Genomic DNA, 7,922 nt, shown 5'->3' on the forward strand with positions numbered 1-7,922 from the left:
CAGAAACTGGACTTCCATTTCTAAGACATTTGTTGAGAGGATTTATGCCTTGAATAGGTGTTAGATCAGATTTCATGTGCCTTTGGAATCCAATAATCCAATAAATATTTGGGAAATCCAAATAGAATGGAGAATTGAACTAAACAGAGTAGTAGAACTCTACACAATAGAAAAGCACGGAGTATACAACTGTAAAACCAGCTGAGCCATCATTACCCTGCTCTTGCCCTCCTCTGCATTATAGAGCTATTCACCCAGCACTGCTCAATCTATGTGTTCAATGTACTATGCTTACTCTGGATGAGACTCTCTAGGTCACAAATGTTTTAAGTGTGCCTCTATTTAGAAAAGAAAAAATTATAGATTAAAGATGCCTTTTGCACAGAGGCAGTCCAGATAGCTGTCTTTTTCTGGAGAGCTACTTTACTTGCCATTGTGTATTTACCTGGGGTCTCCAAAGTGGCAACAGACATGTTCACACCAGAATTTGCCACGATGATCCAGGGGGGTGGAGGGAAAACTTGTACTTTATTAGTATATTCATCTAAAATTAGGAGAGAATGGAGCATTTACTTGATCACAAAGGTGCTATTCCCAGGGCAAGGCTTATCCATTGCAATCCGGATGTGCTGACCCCTGCAATTTCCCCAAATGTGGGAAACTCGAATGCATAATTTGTGGTAGTGGGGGAGTGGGTTCGCACTCTCCCCTGACCACTAGTGCCTGAAAACGTGGCACTCTCACTCTTTCTTGTGCTCCAACTCTTGTCTTTTACTGTTTGAGACGGCATACAAGACTCTAATGTCTATTATGAGTTCAGCTGGTAGGGGACTACAATATTTCAACTTTATTAAAAATGCTTCTCTTAAAAAAAAAGGAATGTAACATATGTATTAGCATTTACTATATGGATTGACATGTCTTAGGGCAAACATCAAGAACAGAGAAACCTAAGGGCAGAGTGACAGTTCTCCCAGAAGGGGGCACTGGAGGTCATCAGAGTATTAGAAGGTGGGCTTCTGGTTAAGAGTTTTTATAGAATATATTATTTCAACTATTTGAACTCAAATAACCCTTTAAATTATGCCTAAAGGAAACCACAGATGACCTATAATACTTACCATTAAAGTACATGAGAACAACAAAACATGTCAGAACTGACCCTTTTCCTACAACTAAAATAAGGTATTACTTCCATTTGAGAATAAAAATAATAATGGTCTAATGAGACCAGATAAGATCTCCTAACTGAAATTATCAAGAAAGCTATTGAAAGTATGAATTTGCATCCATTGTAACTAATGATAAGCCTCACACTGACTCTATATTCTGCCTTCAGCTAATAGCCCATGGTAGTACGAGGATAACACTATGAGCAAAACATTTAAAAAGTAAGCCACTAGAACACCATTAATAAAATTTTAGCAGGAAAATGATGTTACACCAAAAATGAATGAAAAAGAAGTTAAATATTAGGGTTTTTATTTTTATCTCATACTTTTTAAATATCTATATTTGTATGTGTTTTTAAAAACATATTTGTAACCAGGGATGTACTGTATGGTGACTAACAATATAATAAAAAAACATTAAAAGAAAACATATTTGTATAGTAGAACATGCAGATAATATGTACATATACATATAATATGTGAATACATTTACATATACATACTGAAGATAGACATAGGTATGTCGGGGATTCAAAGCATCAGCTGATAAGAAATATATATATATATATATAATATCATATGCATACATATAAAATATATTTGTATGTGTGTAATAACCATTTTATTTAGAAACTAGTGGTTTACCTATAAATACTTGGTATTACAGGACTCTGAAAGACTAGGTAGCCCACAGCTAGATTTTTTTCCTATTTCTTATATAGAGTCAGGTTAAACCCTTGCATTCTTCACCTGGTTTTTCAGGTTGCCATCTCTTAAAATCCCATGAACATATGGCCTGCATTATGTAAAATAGTAAAAAACACTTTTACACAAGGTTACCATTCAAATAATACCTTTTCCCACAATAGTTGATATCTACAAATATTCAAAAAGCAAACCGGATAATCTGTATTCTAAACTCTCAACGATTATGCTTCTATCAGTTAAGACTCTTAAGTCTGAGACTTTAATTTTATGCTGTTGCAGTTCCAATGGCTATTCCTATCAGATGAGTATCTCCAGACCAAAGCAACAATCTCATCTGTATTCATTATTGTCCTAAATTACAGATATTAAACATACATAAACCATGAAGCCACGTGGTGATATTTCTATGTTAACACTTTCCAACTGACTCAAATAGGTTGTGTTTATACATATAATTAGAGAATTGAAAAAAAAATAAACCAGCACCTGATACCAACAGAGAGATGATGCAACTGTATTTTTATGTGTCATGATTTATTTATATTCCATGCTTACACACGTAAAAATAGGTCAAAGTTGAAAATAGCAATTGTCAATGTCTGTAGTAGTGATAAAATAATCAATGAAGCCACTTTTACATTTGTGAATTCCCACACAGATTAATTTAAAGCATTTTCAAAATAATTAGGTAGCGAATTCAAGTTCTTCTGTATTGGTCGGGTTTCAGGTGTTTGAGTATTATATTTGTTTACCTTTTAGAATATTGCATTCTGTACCTACACCAGTAACTTTTATCTTTTAATAGACTTTATTTTTTAGAGCAGTGTTAGGTTCACAACAAAATTGAGCAGAGGGTGTGGAGACTTCCCATACACCACTCACCTCCACCCATAAATAATCCCCCCATTATCAACATCCCCCATCAGAGTGGTACATCTTTTTTTACGATTGATAAAATCATACACTGACAAATCATAATCACCCAAAGTCCATAGTTTACATTAGGGTTCACTTTTTCTCTTGTATATTTTATGTAAGTACATGATTCCATCTATGCAGACAAATTTATAATGGCACGTATTCACCATGAGAGTATCATACGGAGTAGTTTCACTGCCCTAAATATCTTCTGTGCTCCACCTATTCACCTCTCCCACCCCCTCAAACCTCTGGCAAGCATTGATTTTTTTTACTGTCTCCATAGTTTTGCCTTTCCCGGAATGTCATGTATTTGGAATAATACAGTATGATTTTCACATTGGCTTCTTTCACTTAGTCATATGCATTTAAGTTTCCTCCATGTCTTTTCATGGCTTATTAGCTCTTTTCTTTTCAGCACTGAATAATAATCCACTGTCTGGATGTACCTAGTTTATTTATCCATTCACCTATTGGAGGACATCTTGGTTGCCTCTAAGTTTTGTCCGCTATGATAAATAAAGCTGCTGTAAACATCCACATGCATATTTTTGTGTGGACATAAGTTTTCAACTCTTTGGGTAAATACAAAGGGGGACAAATGCTGGGTCATATGGTAAAAGTGTATTTAGTTTTGTTAGAAATAGACAAACTGGCTTCCAAAGTGATGGTACCATTTTGCATTTGCACTGGAAATGAATGAGAGTTCTTGTCGCTTCACGTTCTCTCCAGCATTTGGTGTTGTCAGTGTTCCAGATTTGGTCATTCTGACAGGTGTGTAGTGGTATCTCATTGTTTTCATTTGCATTCATTTCATTTGCATATGATGTGGAACATCGTTTCATATGCTTATTTGCCATGTGTTTATCTACTTTGGTGAAGCTTTTACGTTAAAAAAAAAAAACTTGAAAATTCTACTAGTTTGGGTTAAAAATGTTAAAATGAAGTGTTTAAAAAACACAGAGAAACAACAATAGTGTGTATCAGGGAAGCTTTCTGTCCCTAAGCTGCACAGGAAATCCCACTATAAAATTTATTAGCCAGTTTTCCAATCAGCTCAGCTTTAATATTCAAACTTTAGGGGTACCTGGGTGGCTCAGTCAGTTAGGCATCTGCCTTCAGCTCAGGTCATGATCCCAGGGTCCTGGATTCGAGCCCTGTGTCAGGCTCTCCACTCAGTGGGGAGTCTGCTTCTCCCTCTCCCTCTGCCCCTCCCCCCTGCTCATCCTCTCTCTCTCTCAAATTAAAAAAAAAAAAATTCAAACTTTAGTGAACCTTACCAGAACTCAGCAGACCCTCTCCCCACATACTGATATCAGTTTGCTTATCACCCATCTCTCCCTGATTCTCTATAAGCACACTTTCTTTTATCCCAATATTAATTGTAATGGCTCAATAAAAATAGCTTGAATTAAGGAGAAATCAGTTTAATTACATTCCGATGATATTGAAGGCTTGTCCTTGAAATTATCTATGTATTTCCCAGAAGAAAAGAATCAAATTAATTAATACTTTTCAAATAAAGGGATAGTACAAATCCCTTGTGCAATCAAGTATTTAGTCTAAATTTAGATACTCACTAAAATGCTGCTCAGAGTAAAATGTTAAATAAAAAGAAATATTATGAAAACCCTCATTTGAAAGAAAACGTATGCAAATTTCTCACCCTAGTAACCAAATGAGTGCTTACCATTTTTTTCTTAGAGGAAAAAAAAGACTGTGTGTTTTGAAAAGGAGAGAGAAAAAAAGATCTGTTTTCAGGTGCTGACTTTCCCATTCACTAGCCGTGTTACATGGTGGGTTATCCAATCTCAATTTCTTCATGTGTAATTGGGGATAATTGTATATGGTCATGTCGTCCCTGTGAGAATCAGTGAGATGATGCTTGTACAATACCCAGCACAGTGCCTGTCACAAATTTGGAACTTCATAAGGGAGAGGTTCTATTCATTCCATAACTTATCAAAAAAGAGCGTGAGGTTAAAAAAAAAAAAAAAAGGAAAGAAATTTTAAAAAAAACCAAAAAACCCACACCCAAATAAAGCAAAGCAAAACACCATTGTAGTGAGAGGCCCTTAAATTCTACTTTCAGCGTACACAAAAATTTCAATTTCCCATAAAATGTTGTAATTTCAAACCAAACTACATGCTAAATAAAATAAGCCTGTCACAGAAAGACAAACAGTCAAACTCATAGCACCAAAGAGTGGAAAGGTGGTTGGCAGAGGCCGGGGGGTGGAGGAAAAGGGGAGTTGCTAATGAACGAGCATAAAGTTTCAGTTAGGCAAAATGAATACATTTGAGAGATGCACTGTACAGACCTGTACTGTATATAGTCAGCAATACAGTATCATTGCCTTAAAATTTTGTTAAAAAAATTTTTGAAGAGGATAAATTTCATGTTACGTGTTCTTACCATAATAAAAGAAGTTAATAAAGAAAAAATAAGTAAGTGAGTACATCTAGGCCATTCTCAGAACCCACTATAGCTCTGTAATAAATAAGATGCATTTCCCTTTAAAAAAAAAAACAACAACAACAACAGCTAAACATAATTGAACAGCCCCAGATCAAATCTCTCAAATCCCCTTAAGTCCATTCTCAGAAAAATATCAAAGCCACCAACCCCTATACCCTGTGTTCAAGTCAGAGGCTCCCGTGTAAGCAGAGGAGGTATTAGCCTAAGTGAAGTGCCTTTGCCCAAAAGAGAGTGCAGTGCCTAGAATTCTCCAATCCTGATAGGTTCTCCACTCCATGCTTTCTGTTCTAAAATTCAGATAGCTCTGGAGCATTGATTAGTATGATCTCATCTACAAAGCATTTCCTCCAAAGCTTGGTGAGGACTCCAGATACTAATGTGTATTTTTTCTCACTATTGCCACTAAAGAGTGGCATTTGAGTAAGTCAACAGGTAGTTGGTCTTTCTTTCTCCAGGGTGTGCCACCCCAGAGACTTTCACTGAAATAAGCTAATATTGCCTTTCCTGAAAATCTTTCTTAAGATGAGAGCATAAACTTTAACCAATATTAAGCAATCAAAAAGGAAATGAGATAAATATTTGTTGAGGTGATAAATATTTGCTGAATTGAAATAAAACAAATAGTACTTTCTTTTAGCAAACCTATCTACTAAAAGATATGATGTAAAAATCACCTTTAAAACAGCTTCAATCTTCTCAGGGTAGTGAATAAGGGTAAGAGAAATACACAAATATCTGCACTTCATGGCAGAATGGAAAAAGGAGAGGAATAGGAGAAGGAGTTGAGAAAGCCATTGGGGAGTTCAATGTCAGAAATTAGAAGGTATTTCTGGCTGGGATCTGCATTAAAGAAAGATGTGAAGGATGAGTTGAGTCCAGTCAGGAGGGAAGAGCCTTCAGGCACAAAGAAAAAGACATGTTTTCACACAAGCAGAAAAGCACTAGGGGCTGTCAGTGAAGACCGGCAGGACTCAGTAGTTTCCACAGTACAAAAGGAAGTGCTGGGTTCTGAAAAGTGAAACTCCATCATTTACTGTTGTGTTTGCCTGCAAGTAGCAGAAAACCTCAATATAATGGTTTAAACAAACAAAAGTTGATTTTTTTTTTAATATGAAGAAGTCAGAAGTAGGTAGTTGTCTGCATTGGTTCAGCAGTCAATCCTTTCATGGTCAATCTCTTCATACTGAGGCCATTCCCTGTGGTTTCCAGATAACATAGATTTCCCCATGTGTCTCATTGGCAAGAACTGTAGCAAAGGACACTCATAACTGCAAGAAAAACTGGAAAAGCAAGAGGTTAGCCTTTACAGCCTTGACAGTAGATACAAGTAAGGGAGGAGGAAGGTGAGATTAAAGGTTGGATGGACCACAAGGTCACCTACAAGTGCATAAAGGTTTGTCATGTGGAAGAGGACTTATGGGGAGTTAAAACCAGTGAGCAGCATTTCCACAGGAGCACTAGTATCCAACCAAGGGCTAGCTAACAAAAGAACAGCCGGATCAAACACTAGTGGACGACAATCAGAGAAATGTTCAAAGGAAAGGCGAATGACTCCTTGGGAGAAGTAGCACACAAGGGATTCCCGAATGGAAGTGAAAGCAAAGCCAACACCATACAGTCTACAGAGACCTTGTCATCATTTGTGCTTTCCCTTCCTCTGTGGTGAGCACCTGCTTGTGTCAGTGGCTTCTGGACATCGGCGCTCTCCCAGCCCCTCACACTACCTGTTTCAAGAGTTTTCACTTCTAGCTCAGTTTCTCTCACTCTTTTGAATCCTTCGAGCTGAATGGCGGGTCTGAAAAGGTCTACAAGGCGTTCAAGCATCCACTACTTCCTGCCAAGTGTCGAATTCCCTGGAAGATGAGAAAACTAGCTCTGACAAAGCAAGGACTTCCTACCTCCCCAACTTCTGTGCTTCCAAACCAAGTCACACTTACTCCTAAACAGTTCGTGTCTTCTGTCCCTCAGTTGCTGTTTTCTTTATTGAACCTGAAGAACAGGTTTGAGATGACTGCAGCAGAGCTTTGGAGACCCCAGGTAGCCACCACCTATTCTCTACTGCCTTCTAGTGATGATCCCGGCTCTACTTCTAGACTCCACATCGGAAAAGCAAGAGTAATTACAGTTTGGGATTATCCCCAACCTATTTCCCTGCTGGCAGAGTCACTTTTGAAAAGTGTTATTTCTCAGGGCCCCTGAGTGGTTCAGTCAGCTAGGCATCTGCCTTCATCTCAGGTCATGATCCCAGGGTCCTGGGATCAAGCCCAGAGTCGGGCTCCCCACTCAGTGGGGACTCTACTTCTCCCTCTGCCCCTCCCCTTCCCTCCACTTGTGCCCTCTCTCGCTCGCTCTCTCTTTCTCAAATAAAAAAAATAAAATCTTTAAAAAGAAGTGTTATTCTTCTGATTATAAAAACATGAGAAGAGTGTAGAATACAGGGGGAAACGTATGATGAACATCAAAAGGTAATCACTGCCGAAATTTGCAGTGTCCTTTCTGGTTTTGTCTACATAAAAATACATAAGAATAAATCAATGTATGTACGTACTGGTATGTGTGGGGAGGGAGTGAGTTTCAGTTTGGAATCACACTGTGCATTCTGTTTTATAGCCCTGATTTATTGTCACTTAATAATGTCACTAAAA

General features: G+C 37.6%; 1 non-coding gene across 1 annotated transcript; it reads left to right on the plus strand.

The window, feature by feature from the left end:
- Positions 1 to 546: 546 nt before the first annotated feature.
- Positions 547 to 712, plus strand: LOC123787592 (U1 spliceosomal RNA). The gene has a single exon (XR_006778292.1). It is a non-coding gene; the product is annotated as a U1 spliceosomal RNA (small nuclear RNA).
- Positions 713 to 7,922: the final 7,210 nt, after the last annotated feature.

This window comes from Ursus americanus, chromosome 19 (genome assembly GCF_024610735.1).
Source record: "Ursus americanus isolate L20-20 chromosome 19, mUrsAme1.1.p, whole genome shotgun sequence".
NCBI lineage: Eukaryota > Metazoa > Chordata > Mammalia > Carnivora > Ursidae > Ursus > Ursus americanus.